The sequence below is a fragment of the Ixodes scapularis genome, unplaced genomic scaffold (genome assembly GCF_016920785.2).
Source record: "Ixodes scapularis isolate PalLabHiFi unplaced genomic scaffold, ASM1692078v2 PGA_scaffold5__190_contigs__length_132052651, whole genome shotgun sequence".
Taxonomy (NCBI): domain Eukaryota; kingdom Metazoa; phylum Arthropoda; class Arachnida; order Ixodida; family Ixodidae; genus Ixodes; species Ixodes scapularis.
In genome coordinates this window covers 121,632,803-121,647,260 of record NW_024609880.1, presented here as the reverse complement: position 1 = coordinate 121,647,260, position 14,458 = coordinate 121,632,803, and positions in this window count along the sequence as shown.

Genomic DNA, 14,458 nt, shown 5'->3' with positions numbered 1-14,458 from the left:
TAAAAGGCCCTATTGCTATGAAACAACCATACCGATGTGGTCGTGTCAACGGCGTGTACGCCTGATCTCCGAAAATGGCACATGCACAGGTCGCTTTGTCATTGTACTCATCAGAACTCTGACAAACGACGAGACGATGCTTCGATGCATCGTATCGTCATTCACTTAATCTCTTTTTTTTTTTTTTTTTGCGCACAGTGGCATTGAGCATGACTGAGTGTATTCGAAATACGACACACACGCATTAAATCGCCGTAAAGCCTCGTGCAAACGTCCACTACCCAAAAATCACACATCCCGTTTTTTTTTTCGTTTTTTTTTTAAATTTTCTTTATTGCGTGATCTGCGGTATCGGTACGCGACAAGTGTGCTCGCCGCGGGTTGCCTCGTGCTTATCGCACCATGACACGCGAGTCTACAGCATCCGTACCATGACTTGCAAATTCCAAATTCGTTCCCGCATTCTTTCTTTTGTCTGATTTTGGCGCACGATATCAGTTCCAGTGACACCCGAGTTTGAGGGGGCCGGGTTCTTGCGTCTATATCGCACTGTGAAACGCGAATGCACCGCGTCTGCGTTCTGCTGCCGTACCCGTGACAGGGGAGTTCCTAGCGAATTCCCACGCACTTATTGCACACGCGAGTTCGCCGTGTCTGCGATACGTATCAGTAACGAAAAGGCAGTGAGTGCGCAGGCGAGCCGGTGATAGTTAATCGTGATGTTTAAAACCCGAGACTGTGGTAAGGGAAAAGTTAAGAAACTGAAGTTGAAGAGTTTCCGTTTCACGTACTTTATAGTGCCCCCCCCCCCCGACACCCGCCCGCCCGCACGCACGCACACACGCGCACACCCGCACGCACGCGCACGCACGCACACGCACGCACGCACACGCACGCCCACGCACGCACGCACGCACGCACACGCACGCACGCACGCACGCGCTCACACACAGACACACAAGCAAACAAGCAAGCGATGACTACTCTATAAAAATAAACATTTGGCATGATATACATTTTGCGTGTTTGGGGTGCTTTTGCTGAGACTGCTTCCGCGTTCCTCATTGTGTCGTAAACGTAACATATAAAAGCAATAATTGGTTGCCTCAATCAACTGTAGAGTTTCCTGTAAATGATGTACGTGGCGAATACGCCTGCTGACGCCCAAACAGCGAGCCGGCGGGAGGACCCGGAGAACGGCGGGAATGTCCTGCTGAGCGAAGCAAATTCTAAACCGTTCTTTAGAATTTTAGAATAGAAAAAAGCGGAACTTGCTCTCTGCATCCATGCAATGCTGAGAGTGCTTCTTGCACGGGAGAAGCGGTGACTTCAGAACGACGCCAAGCTCTGAACGGTCTTGACTGAAATGGTAGTGGGTAGACCTCAATGCTAGGTGCCTCGAGATATACCCAGGATGTTTTTTTTAATCAGCCGATAAGAGCTCGGCGTTTTGACGTCACGCAACCCCTGTTCAAGAAGCAGACAAACTTGCGCTCTTCATTGACTTAAGGAAAACCTTCCGTTTTATTGCCTTACTTGCTAGTTTTGTCAGTCAACTTCTTTTATTAAACTCCTAATCAAGCTTTCTTGTTTCTATTTAGTCAGTGATGCCTCTTTTAGTAAGGGTTAATTAAGTGCGTATGTATGAGCAGGAATGGTATAGGACTAGGTGGTATCATGAAGTTTTCAATATTTTGCATTTGTACTTTTATCAGATAGAGTAGACTAGTATTGGAATACTTTTCATTTGTACTCTGTTCAGAGTATTGGAATACTTTTGTTTGCTAAACAGGGACTTGAAACTTTTGTATTTCCCAATGATGAACCGTACTGGATGTATCAAGGAGTGGCTGGGGTCTTTAAATCGACCGCAAAATACGGTTTCTTAACCTATCGTGCTACGACTTTGTGCAGCGTTGCCCACAGATGGTGCATTTTTCTTTTTGTAAAATTTGCAAAGAGCGAACTTACCCGAGGAAAAAGTAAAGAAAGAAAAAGGCTTAGCTGTCATGGAAATGCGGCGAAGACAAAGGTCTTCAAACAGTACGGCGCCGTTTTGCACGGGAGACAAGAGATGGCCCAAGCGGTCGCGATGCCAACTGCGCAAACGAACGAGCATACGGCGCCGAGAGTCAGCGTCTTTAGCAGACAATCTTTTCGACTCAAACGCCGAGCGCGTTCCGCAGGCGGCGACAGTCGCAGAAACGAAAACAGGCGCGGTAACAACAAGGAACTGCAAAGCAGACGACATCGGTACCCCGAAAAAAAACAGTCAAAATATCCCGACAAACCATTTTTCTAATCTATCATGTGTCCATTCAATATGTTTTGTCAGTAAGGATGCTAAAAAAATGCATTGGCAACTGATATCAGAAAAGATCGCGCCGCTTTTGAGTCGAAAATTTCGTCTGTTAAAGACGCCGGCTCTCGGCGCCGTAGGCTCGTTCGTTGGCGCAGTTGGCATCGCGACCGCTTGCGCCATCTCTTGTCTCCCTTGCGAAATGGCGCGGTATTGTTGGAAGACCAGTGGCTTCGCCACATTTCCATAGGAGCTAAGCCTTTTTCTTTTCTTTTTTTTAATTTTTCCTCAGGAAAGTGAACTCCTTGCAAATTTCACACACAAAAAAAAAAATGCACCTTTTGTGGGCAACGCTGCACAAAGTCGTAGCGCGATAGGTTAAGAAACCGAATTTTGCGGTCGATTTAAAGAGCCTGGCCACTCCTTGATACACCCAGTAGTCAGTACTGGACTTTATTTCATACCATACTATTGCAGATTGAAATGGTTTTGTTTTTAACTTATGGAACGTGCGATTTAGGTTGTTAAACAGTGAAAATGTCTTGTTTTCATGAGGCGTAAGTTGCTTTTCTTTAGTTGCCTATGCTTACTATTGTAAAGCCATGAGAAGAACCAACCCACTACCACCAGGACAGTTCTCAATAGCAGCCATTCAAATATCTATGAGCTGGAACGTATGAAAGGTCATGTTTGTAGATGGATCTGGAAAGTCACATCGTGATGCTTTTTGTATTAGTTTTTCTTTTTGTATTTAGAAAAACACACATGTGCTCATAGCACCAAGCAGCTCCAAGATTTGCTTATACTGCTACGAAACTTTATTTTTGTTGCTCCTGAGCTACTCCAAAGCTGAACTTTTACCGCTCCAAAGCTGCTTCAAAGGGGCATCTTTGTTGCTCCCAGACCTGCTCCAAAAGTCTGAAGCTTGCTTTCACCCCTAAGACCCGACATGAAATCATGCACAGCAGCAACGCCTAAAAAAGAACTGAGTCCCAGGCTCATAATTACTTACAGCGCGACTGGGACAAGGACAGACAGAGGAGGAACACAGAGGAGAAACATGAGCAGCAGCAGCATCAGATGTCTTTTCTTTTCAATAGAATCAGATGCTAGTTCAGCGCTTGTCCTGTGTTTCTGTGTTTCGCCTCTGTGTGTCCTTGTCCCAGTCGCGCTGTAAGCAATTATGAACTCTTACCAACTCGCCCAATTGTCCATTTTGCTAGAGTCCCAGACTGTTTTGCGAACCGACGCTGTTCTCAATGTCTGCTCGCTGCTCGGTCGCCTCGATTGGTTACGTGAGGCTTCGACTACGTTTGCTGCGCCCTTTTGGTCTGTTTCGTCTGCCCGTTGTTACGGCTGGCTTTCGATACGATCGCGGCACAAAATAAAGTAATTGGTGTTCTACGAAATGGCTAATTTAATGAGATTTTGATATTTGTTGAGCTTGAATCCCAAAAACCTTTCCATGTGCAGTTCATTCATCCCAGAAAGGAACGCTTTATTGTCCTGTCTTCTCCCACGAGCCCTTCTGTTCTGCACCGGTGTTGACGAAACGGCACTCCTGGAGCGCATTCCTTTTACGAGGAAGGGAGGAACGCCGCCGTTCCATCTTGCATCGGTGGAACGGGAACTCATAACATTTCGAAAAAACTGCAGAAGGAAAGAATATTTTTTATATATATTTGAACATTTATTTGGACCTATAGCGGACATTTGTTGTCGGTGATAGGTTAAGAGTTAAGCGGGAGCTCCTCCCTTCTTTTTCCACATTAGCAGAGCGAACGCTTGAGAGGTGGTTACTTCTCCTCCAGCAATCGCTCTTGTAAAGTGGAGAGAGATGAGACTCGCTCCTATTTCCCTCTTAACTTGTCACTGACTATAATCTTTTTTTTTTTTTTCATTATTATCAGCAACTTGAGTCTCAGATTTCAAGGAATTAGGCAGTGTCCGAAAGGTATTCGAATGCAAAGAACTGGAACAAATGTGACCTGACGTTGCGATGTTTCCTAACCAACTCGCCTGAACACGTTGGCTTGTGACAATTCGATACGTAGTTTCACGTGCAGATATTTTCACTCGTTTGCTTTATTTTATTTACGCATTATCTAGCACAGTACTTGAGTTAAATACGCAATTGTGCAATTAATTGAACGACACTTTCCATCTTACAAATGTAACTGGAACGAATTCCTTTCAAACCATTGTAACTTGTGACGGGAACTCGTTCCAAGATTGAGAAGGAACGAGAAACGAACTTTCGTTCCTGTCTTGGAGGAACTTGAACAGTACTTTCTTACAGTGTATTTTTTTCCGTTATGTGTAACCAACTAGCCTGTAAATTGGTTTTATTATTTTCTTTAAAGGAACGCATTTAAGAGCAAAAGCAATGCGTATATACATATATATACAGGATCCTTAAGCGAAGGATGAAAAAAGTTCCTGAAATTAGAGTATTCGAGTTAAAAGGTAATTCCTTCGGCACCGCATTACTTGTGGTGGCGGACGTCAGAAAATGCGCAATACTTATTATTAGCTTGTTATTTAATTAAAGCATGAATAATTGACTCATTTAATTTTTGAAAATAGGCATATGGTTCCAATTAGGGTGCCTTCATGTGCGCTTTGCTTAGGGTGGAGACATCTGGCCATTTTGTCTCACGCTTTTATTTTCATTTTTTGTTCAGACGCGCGTGAAAGAGCGTATCCCTGCACGCGTTTGTGGCGCTGACTGTGCTATGGCGGCATTTTCTTTTCGTCGATTTCTTTGTATTTTATCCGTGAGCGCGTGCTGTCGGCATCGGGTATCTACAAAGGGTGGCATCACCCTAAACAGAAGGACATTGAGGCACCCTAGTTCCAATTAGAGACTTGCTGAGCCTCATCGAAAACCACTAAATTTGTGATTTTCAGAACGACGTTTAGCGCGTGAGCAGTGTAGTAGTGCGCTAAAGTTACCACTCGTGGAGCGCTGACGCGAGAAACTACTGCCGCAAAGCCCTGTATCGAACAGCGCACCACCGGACTTCGCCCCTTCACAGCTCGTCTGACAGCGCTGCAACCGCCACGCGCTAACGCGTTATCACGTGTTTTTTTTTTTTTTTTTGTAATTTTTTTTTAAATATTTTGCTGGCATTTTTTGAGGTTAACAAAAAAGAAGCGCGCAAAGCTTATTATGTAGGAAACAATTCAGTTAGTTGTTTCTCAATGCGCTCTACAATGCTCCGATTCGGCTTCTAAATGAAAAAAATAACTCATTAGTCTTAATTAACTAAATAATTTGGCTCATAAAAATATATTACGTACACTGTTAGCAAGCCCCGTGTATTTGGTGAATATTTGGGGTGAAAAACACGCTATTTACGCAAATGGCCATAAATTTACACGCCGAGTAAAGGATAATTAGTTCAAAAATCATGCGAGCTTGTAAAAAATGTGTTTTGTTTCGGTCATACAGGAATCGCCGTGTAGCCGACCTCGAAAACACGCATCACCCTCGGCGACGACCGCAGCACTGCCGGCTATCGAAGTACCGGAATGCTTGGGTGCGCACCTAGAGAGGACCGTCGAGAGAAATGCCGCGGAAAGAAACATGTCTCGGAGACAGATATGCAGCTTAAGCAATAGACTACTTCCATAAAGCCCTGCATGCAACACGGCGCGCGTTGCACTCTGGGAACTAGTTGGCCAGAAAGGAGGGTGGCATGGTTTCGGTTTCGATCGACACGTCGACAGGAGATTGTTTTCTAGTCCCGAGAGCGTCATTTGTGGTCTCTAAACTAACCTAAATGGCCAGACCTCGAAGCTCTAGTACAGGCCCGAGACGTATCGCTTGTCTTAACACATGCTTGACGTATTTTTGCACTTGAGATATCCTGTTAGCGTTCCAATCGAGGTATGTGGACGAGCCAGTGCTGGGAGTCTCGACGCTGCGAAGCTCAGGTGCTCGGGGATTTTGCTTGTGTATGAATCAACAAGCTGTAGCAGCCAATACTTATGCATACATCGAGCTCGCGCCTTTACATTAGTGTTGTTCATCAAGAAGTTTGTTTGCTTCGTGCGTCCATAGACGAAGTATTACTTTTGTGCAATTACTGTTTTTCTTAATATGCCTGAATATGCGAGGTAAAGCTCGGAGGTGCCATTGAAAAGTTCAATTTTAACACACTTCTTATCTCTTATCTGTACTGACCCGCAGCACTGCATGAAGTGAAGTCCCCACCCGCTTCCATTCCACTAATATTCAGCATCGCGTATGCGCATAAAGTTATCCTGCAATCATATAGGCAAATTCGCGCGTACAGACCGTTTTAAGAATGCAAAAGTCGAGGACTTGTGTGAAGAATGTCGCACCGTTCGCCGGAAGTGCGTCAGACGGGCATGAACCCCTATGCGCACCGCATTGGGGTTCATGCCCGTCCGGCGCACGGTGCGACATTCTTCACACAAGTGCTCGAACGAATTCAAAGCGCATTTGACGGTTGCTAATGGCCATAATATTTGTTATCTGTTTGCTTTCTTCCTGCCTGAGTATGCCGAGATAATTTCAGACACACCTTTCCCGGCACAGATGTCGAGCGTCAGTAAAAGCTCCTCCAAAAAGGCTTAGCGAGGAGTAGGGGACGCTTGTTAGGGCCTCCGTCGTAGCTAGCCGATCTGAACGTTTGCGAAAAGTTAATCTTCTATCAGCATAAAATTTGAGTGCGAGATATATGATGACACGAGGAAGACATCATAGTAACTTTTGTGCAGTAGTGAGGTCGAATTTATTGCGTTTCCTTAAAAGTTTATGCGTAAACGCTGGCCTCAATTTTGATACCCTGTGAGGATGCGGCTTGCTTTCCGCCCAATGAAGTAACAAGAAGCGGACGTTTGGCAAACAAAATGCGTGTAAGGCCCCGGTCGAACAAATTTTAGTTGTAGTTCACTAGTACTAGACGGGATTACTGACATTGAGCTCAAAGATGCACTCGTGGGGTGAGGTGATTAAGCCACGACTTACTACGTTCGCATACGCACGCACAATATCCGGTGTTTCGGGAACCAACGAAAGTGCCCCGGTCTTTGTTTTGTATCGCTCGAGAATGAGTGTATTGTGCGTTCGTGAAAAGTCAGATAATCGAAAACGCAAGCAGCGCGTTCGGTCGCGGCGTAATAGCATGAGATGAAGCAGCTCAGTCGAAACCGAAACTGAGTGGCCAACTAGTTCCCAGAGTGCACTGTGTGGTATTTCGCCGCAATGGGGCGCGTCGGTTTTGGAAGAAGTCCATTACGCCATGTCGAGGGACGGGGCGAGCCCCGCGCTTACCGCGCTCGCTACCATTCAAGGAGGTTATAATGGGCAGGAGGTGGCGTCCCTATCCCCAATGCATGGAGCGAAGTGTAACGGAAGTAGGCGTGGCCACGAGCCGCAACGAGCATTTCTTGACCAATGGGAAGCCTAGTGAGTGGGCGCCGCAATTAATTTCGGTGCAAACAACCGCGTTGCCATGATATTTCCGTGGCAACGCGACTGTGTGCACCGAAAGTAATGGCGGCACCCACTGTTATTTGAAACAGCGCTTAAAAACCAGTATGGTCGGAATTGGATGACATTATTATAAACGAACGCCTGGTTGCCCAGCAAAAAGTAAGTGACTACAATTGAGACGCTCTAGACGACGCACGGTGAAGGACCTTGGCGGTGCGCAACGCATTTTTTAATAAACAGCAGCAGCAGATCGCACGAGCTGGCATGCAAGCCAGGAGCGCACAGAACAACGGGCTCGCGGTTCCAGTTCTGACTTCGCTCGCATATAATGTGGAACTAAGTATAAACACTCACGCTGCAAAGTATTTGCATCGTGGACGCCCACGGCGGACGCCGACCGCATCGAAAGCTAGCCTCGTGAAGCACACGCCGGAGCAGATTAGAAAACAGACGAACCGCCGGTGCGCTACCCCACGGCCTCGGAACGGTGTGCGCAAGGCAGTCTGGGATTAAACGCCTCTTCCGGCTTCACTCAGGCTGACGTCATGCCGGGTCCTGTCTCTTTAAACGTCCTTGCTGCCATTCCTGCCACTGATTCTGGTCGATGGCAATGCGGCTTCCCTCTTCTCGCCCATGTTTGTATTTATTTTAGGGGTCTTGACAATAGTTTGTTACAAACCACAAATAAAGTTATGGGTCTAATTACTCGTTCTAAAAAGTTAAAATGGATATAAAAAGCGTGCCCTAGATCTGAACACGTGACATTGCTGTTGGTTACGTTTTGGCTTCAATCCTTCAACTACAAGCGAAGGTGCCGCCGCTTCCCATCATGGAGATCATACATACTAACTCTAGAGGAAAAGGTCCGCCATTTTCCCATGCATTCTGGCTGCCGCAAGTGGCGGAGTATGCAGGCAGACCCTCGGGGTCCCAAACACGGTTACATCATCAGAGCAGTTGCATGAACTTTAACAATCCACGAACTTACCGGTGGAAAAATATTCGCGTTCCTTTCGAAGCTTTCTTTTTGTAGCGCGCAGATGTACGGCCTCCCGTCAACACTAAACTAAGCCAGATAACCGGCTTCGCCGGTGGCCGCGCCCTGGGAATACGAAACCGCGCAACCACCAGATTTCCGAGATTTCGACAGAAGGGAAGTTAATGCAGCGCAATGAGTATGCTGGGTTTTATAAGCGTTAGAATAGCTCAGAATCTAGTTTGCAGCGTTAAATTATCACTGTTTATATTGCTGAGGGTTTTCAGTCTTCGTGATTAAAATTACGTCTTCGTGATTACCAATGCGTTGTGGAGAATTCGTCTGCTAGTGGAGACTCCGAGCTCGCCAGGGGCGCTGCGATCACTTTTCGCCTAAAGCCCCCATATCTGGGAAAAGTGGCGCATTTTCTTTCCTTCTCCTCTAAAAACCCTCCTTACCCCACCTCTAACTTCCGCTTTGCGACGGAGGCGCCCTCTGGAATTTCCCAAGCGTCTCGACGTCTCGGTCAGCTGGAGCGGTCGAGATGCCGATCGTGTGGACTTTTTTCGTCAGACAAGTGTGGCAATGATCTCATTTAGAGCCCGCATTCATATCGGACCGTCCTGAAGTCGCTCTAGATCTGTTCGTCCAACCGCGGATCCCAAGAGTGCTTTGGGTAATCGTCCCTACCGAGTTGCATAGGTCAGTGTCTCGTGAGTGTTCGGCTTCACAGCTGAAGCGGGCGAGTTGCCGATCGTGTGGACTTTTCTTGTAATAAAAATCTAGAAAGCAGGATACTATTTTATTTCGAATCGGGGAAGTGTTGATGTGGTTGACGCCAAGCTAGCACTTTTAGGCTGTCTGCAGTACTAGTAATAATAAAAATCGCTACGTATTTCTGTGCATGCTGTAAAAATTAGCGACACCACGGGCCTTTCGCTACGGGGCTACGCGGTGCCGCTACTTTTCCGAGCGTATACTTTTCGATATTTTATTTGATGACACCGTTTTTAGAAATGAAAACTCCGTTTTCGTTTAGCTTCGTTACTCCGTCATTTTATCAAAGTGTCTGTATCTTTTCTGTTACTCGTTCATACTAACAGAATCCAGGTTCAATTACTATTTACGCTGCTTTTAGGCTCCTGGGCCAGCGTCCTGGTGCAGACTTGGAAACTAGCGCTCTGTTTCAGCACCTAGTTCTCGAGTCAAGCAATTGCTGATTATTTCAGTAAAAGGAAAGGAGGCAAAAATAGTTCAAATCACACCCAGAGAACAATGCAAAATAAGTGAATGCGAGATCGCAAAATCTCCATGAAAATACACAAGCACAGATGATGTTAAAAAGAACAAAATCAAAGTCATAATTTTATTTATTTTACAAAACTGCCAGCCCAGTAAAAGGCCATGGCAGGAGCATTCACTACAAGTAGAACAGATGCTGAGTGCATAACAAGAGAGATCACAGAATGAAAAAATAAGATATATGACACGGAGACACACCATACACAATCAAAATGCTTTCTTAACACTTCACAAAAGTGCGGGTAGCTTTAGTGACTGGTGCAGTCACTTTTACATATCATATAATACTTGTAAAGCCCTTACACCTTCTATTGTTGTAACTGGTATGGTACACCTGTAGATAATAAATTGTACAAACCACATGGAACTAAACATCGGCTACTTGATGAGATGGGTCTGCAGGTATACGACTTGAGATGCCTACTCAAGATAAGGATGCACGAGCGTGCTATATGCTGCAAGTTTGGCTCACCTTGTATGCTAAAGAATCCATCAGCTTGTGCATTATTTCTGACACAAAGTTGAAGTCCTGTAGATGCCAATGAAGTGTGCATTCTACAGGCGCAAGCTACCTCAATTACTTAGTACCACATTGAAACCACGGGAAACACAAGAAAGATGAATATTAAAAACTTTCTCGAGGAACCTTTTACTCCATGCAGTCCCGGACTTCTCGAGATGCATAAGTTGATCTGGAACGAGAAAGCACTAAAGTCCAAATTGTTCTCTTCACGTTGCAACTGGTACTCCTGTCATTGCGCCTATATCAGTTTTATCTGCATTGAATTGCTTTGTAGCGCTTTGTTATTCATCAGTACATCAGAAAAACTGGCAGTCTGATGATACGGCCTGATGCCAAGAGTAAACAGTGTGCCTGAAAAAAAAAAAAAGATTATTATTTAGTCTTGTCAAGTGGCTAGCAGTGAGACAATAAGATCAAATGTAAGTAACAGTGTGTAACTGTCTGCACTCTGCCAGGAAATAAACAGCAGTCGAAAATCAAAACTCATCAGCTGTTGCTGTAGCAATCTGTTTAGGACAAGCTGGAGAAGCAAGGGCCAGTGGCGCTGCTTAGACCTTGTTCAGGCAGCCATGGGATGGTACGCACTTCTAGAATGAATAAATGAACAGAGACGACGGTCGTAGGTGTGCCTCGATCGACTTGGAAACACTATCATTGGGCTAAACTCACCAGCAGCTGAAGGGGACTGCCGAACCAGGCTGCTCTAGGGAAGCTGGAAAAGTCAGGTTCTGTGCAGCACCGCTTGGAACTTCCTGGGGGGCCTCAGGAGGACACACTCGTCTAGAATCGACAAATATGGCACTAGTAATAGGTGAGCCTCAGTTGACCTGGAAAGAGTATCGGACTGCCAAACTCACCAACAGCTGCGGTCACTGCGGCAGATTGCCCCGAGGGAAAAGCTCCGCTTGAACCTTGCTGGAGGCCCTCCGGAGGACACAGACTCCTAGAATGGACAGAGATGGCACTAGAGGTAAGAGTGCCTCGGTCGACCAAGAAACAGTATCGAAGAGCCAAACTAAGGGGCAGCTGCGGCTGCTGCAGCAGTCTGTTCTGGGGATGTTTCAGTATTGTGGGGATTGCCTTTGTGGTGGTGTGCCTCGGGGACTTTAGGAAGCCAACCAAAACAAATAAATGAAACTGCATTTTGTGAAGGAGGCATCCAAAATTTTCAGTTTGTACATCGAATTTGTATTTTAAAACAGTAAACGTGTCTTACTGAAAATAAATTGGTTTGTTAGATGTACATACCACCTACATTTCCAGTTCCTTTGCAGTGGTGGTTTGCTCTCTAGGTTGAAGGTAACGAAAAAATAAATATTTGGGAGAGCATTTTTCCTAAATTTTTTACTCTCCTTTGTTTTGCATGATTAGTGTTTTGAATTGGTGGATACTAGAAAAGTCCTGTAATAGAATGAAGAGATCGGATTTTAGTCGAGAACACATCATGTAACGCCACCTCAAAGGCCCCTTTCTGCATATCCTAGGTTAGCCTGCCAGAGACCTGCACGTAAAGTTTGCGCTGTCAAAGCTGCTCGCGCGAGTATGAGGTTGATCTCAAATGTTTTATTTGCTTGTGTTTTTGTTTCAATAAGACTGCGAGCGAAGAAGACCCTATTGACACTACGGGAGCGAACGCACTTTGAGCGGGCTAAGCACACCCGCTCGTCCAGTAAGAGCGTCATCAGAGAAGACATACTCGTGCTTGTCGCACTGGCTGTGTTCGCACTTATATTGAGACGAAGTATAGATACATCCACATGCTTGGGTCCGCAGCCGCGGCAGCGTTGCAAGCTATCTGTGCGAAACAAAGTATGGTACGCGAGCACGTACGCAACACTTGACGAGAGCGCGTACTCCGCATGCACCCGTATTTGGGAGCGACACCGATACCTCAAGCACGAGCAGGAGCAGGCCGTTTAGAACGACCAAAGACCCCTACGCACAGTTGCGTTTGAGAGCGTTTCATTGCGTTGCGACTGCGAAAATGCACGACATCCATACTTTTTTTGTCGCATGCCAAGAAATTTCTTGAACTGGAATCTACGCTTCATACGAAGCGCAGATGTGTCGGTCAATCACTTTCGTTTCTCGACGCAACGCACTTAAACGCTCTCAAACACGAAGGCCTTTACTTCCACGCCACGGGCATCCGCGCATGCCAAGTTGGCAATCTTGTGCTCGCTATTACATCGCTCGAGTTTGCGCTGGAATGGAGTGCATAACTCGCTCTAAACAGCTGTCTTCTTGCATGCTGGTGAGCTTTATACAGCGCACTCACCTCGCATAACTTTGCGGCTCCCGTCGGTTTGAAATCCTTTCGACTGATTCGGTGAAGCAACATCTTCCTCCGAGGTTCATTTTCCGTGCCAGAGGGAGCGGCGAAAAGCTTTTCGGGGTTCCCTATCATTTCGTCGAAACTCGTTTCGGGGAATTACGTTTCGTGAACAACTTTTCGTGGACACGCGTTTCATGGACACACGTTTCGTCGACATTGTGACGTTTCGTCGACAGCACCACCGTAAAACGTTTCGTCAACAAACATTTTTTTTTTTGCTGTTCCGAAAGGAATGCCGGAAACTTAAGTTATAAGCGCTTGTAACAGATGACAAAGACGATGCCTGGCGCAGTTGCTCTCCAAGGTAAGCAACTGTGCTATTCTCTCGCTCTCATCCGTGTCACATGGAATGAGCAAGAGCGCGCAGCCTCTTCGGATATTTGCAAGTTCCGATGCCCGTTTATGGAACCGAAAGTTACGGGAAGAAGAAAAGTGGTGGAGAAAAATATGCGTAGGCACCAAACAAAACTTCGATTCAATGGTGGGTTGCAGAAAAGGGCGTAAACACTGATTTTTGCTTCATATTGGTTATTTTGAAACAAAAATACAGCTTGCAGCCTTTTATTGAAACATTACAACCCTGATATTTCACTTGATATTAAGCATGTTCATTACCCTCAACTATTCGAAAGGAAAAGTGATGCAGCGTTTTACTGGCTACTGTGACTTATACGCAAAAAAACGAACTGTTTAGTCGCACTCGCTTCATCGCCATTTATCCTTAAGGGCCGTTTAAAAAGGACATTACATAAAAAGGGGGCTGTAAAGAATGTAAAATAAAAATAAATGACAAAAGCACGAAAACCACAAATACTCGCACTACCGCGAGCACGCTGCCCGCGACTAAACCTAAAAAAAGTTACATTGCAATGCAAAAAAACAAAAACAAAAAAACACACGAGAATTGGTAACATATAAATAAAACATTACACCAAGCTTAGTCTTATTACACAAAGTAAACCACAGTTGATATCAAATGTGCAACCTAATGCATTATATACCATCTCTCGAGCGGCCGCCACATGTAAGGCCTTGGAGGCGGTAGTACCACTAGACGAAATCTGTTGGCAGCAGCCGACTGGTCCTCACACGCGACATTTAATTGTTCCTTTACCGATGCCAGCAGACAGATACCTGAAGCAAGTTCGTGACCCAGCTCTTTGCATAAAGGAGCGGCTTCCAAATCTAATGTTCTTTGGTCACATATTGGTTTATGTGCATGGAAAATTTCAGTACAGACATAACATATGCAGAACTATAGTGTTATTTAATATCCAGAAGCTAAATATGCTAAGGTCTAAAAATCGTATTCGGTCTGGTAAGTATACATTACGTTGAATAACCGTGTTTTATCACCGTAAAAGTAAATTACGCGTAGCCGAATGCTCAGTCTCCTTCAAAGTTTATTGCTTGCGGCTAAGACCAGATGCCCAATTAGCTTAGAAACCGATTTTATGCCATTTCCAACAGTAGAAAGGCTGTGCGCACCGCAAACAGGCCTCGTTTTTTTGTTTTTGTTTTTTCAAATTTTTTTAAGAGCTTCAGTGTTTTGACGT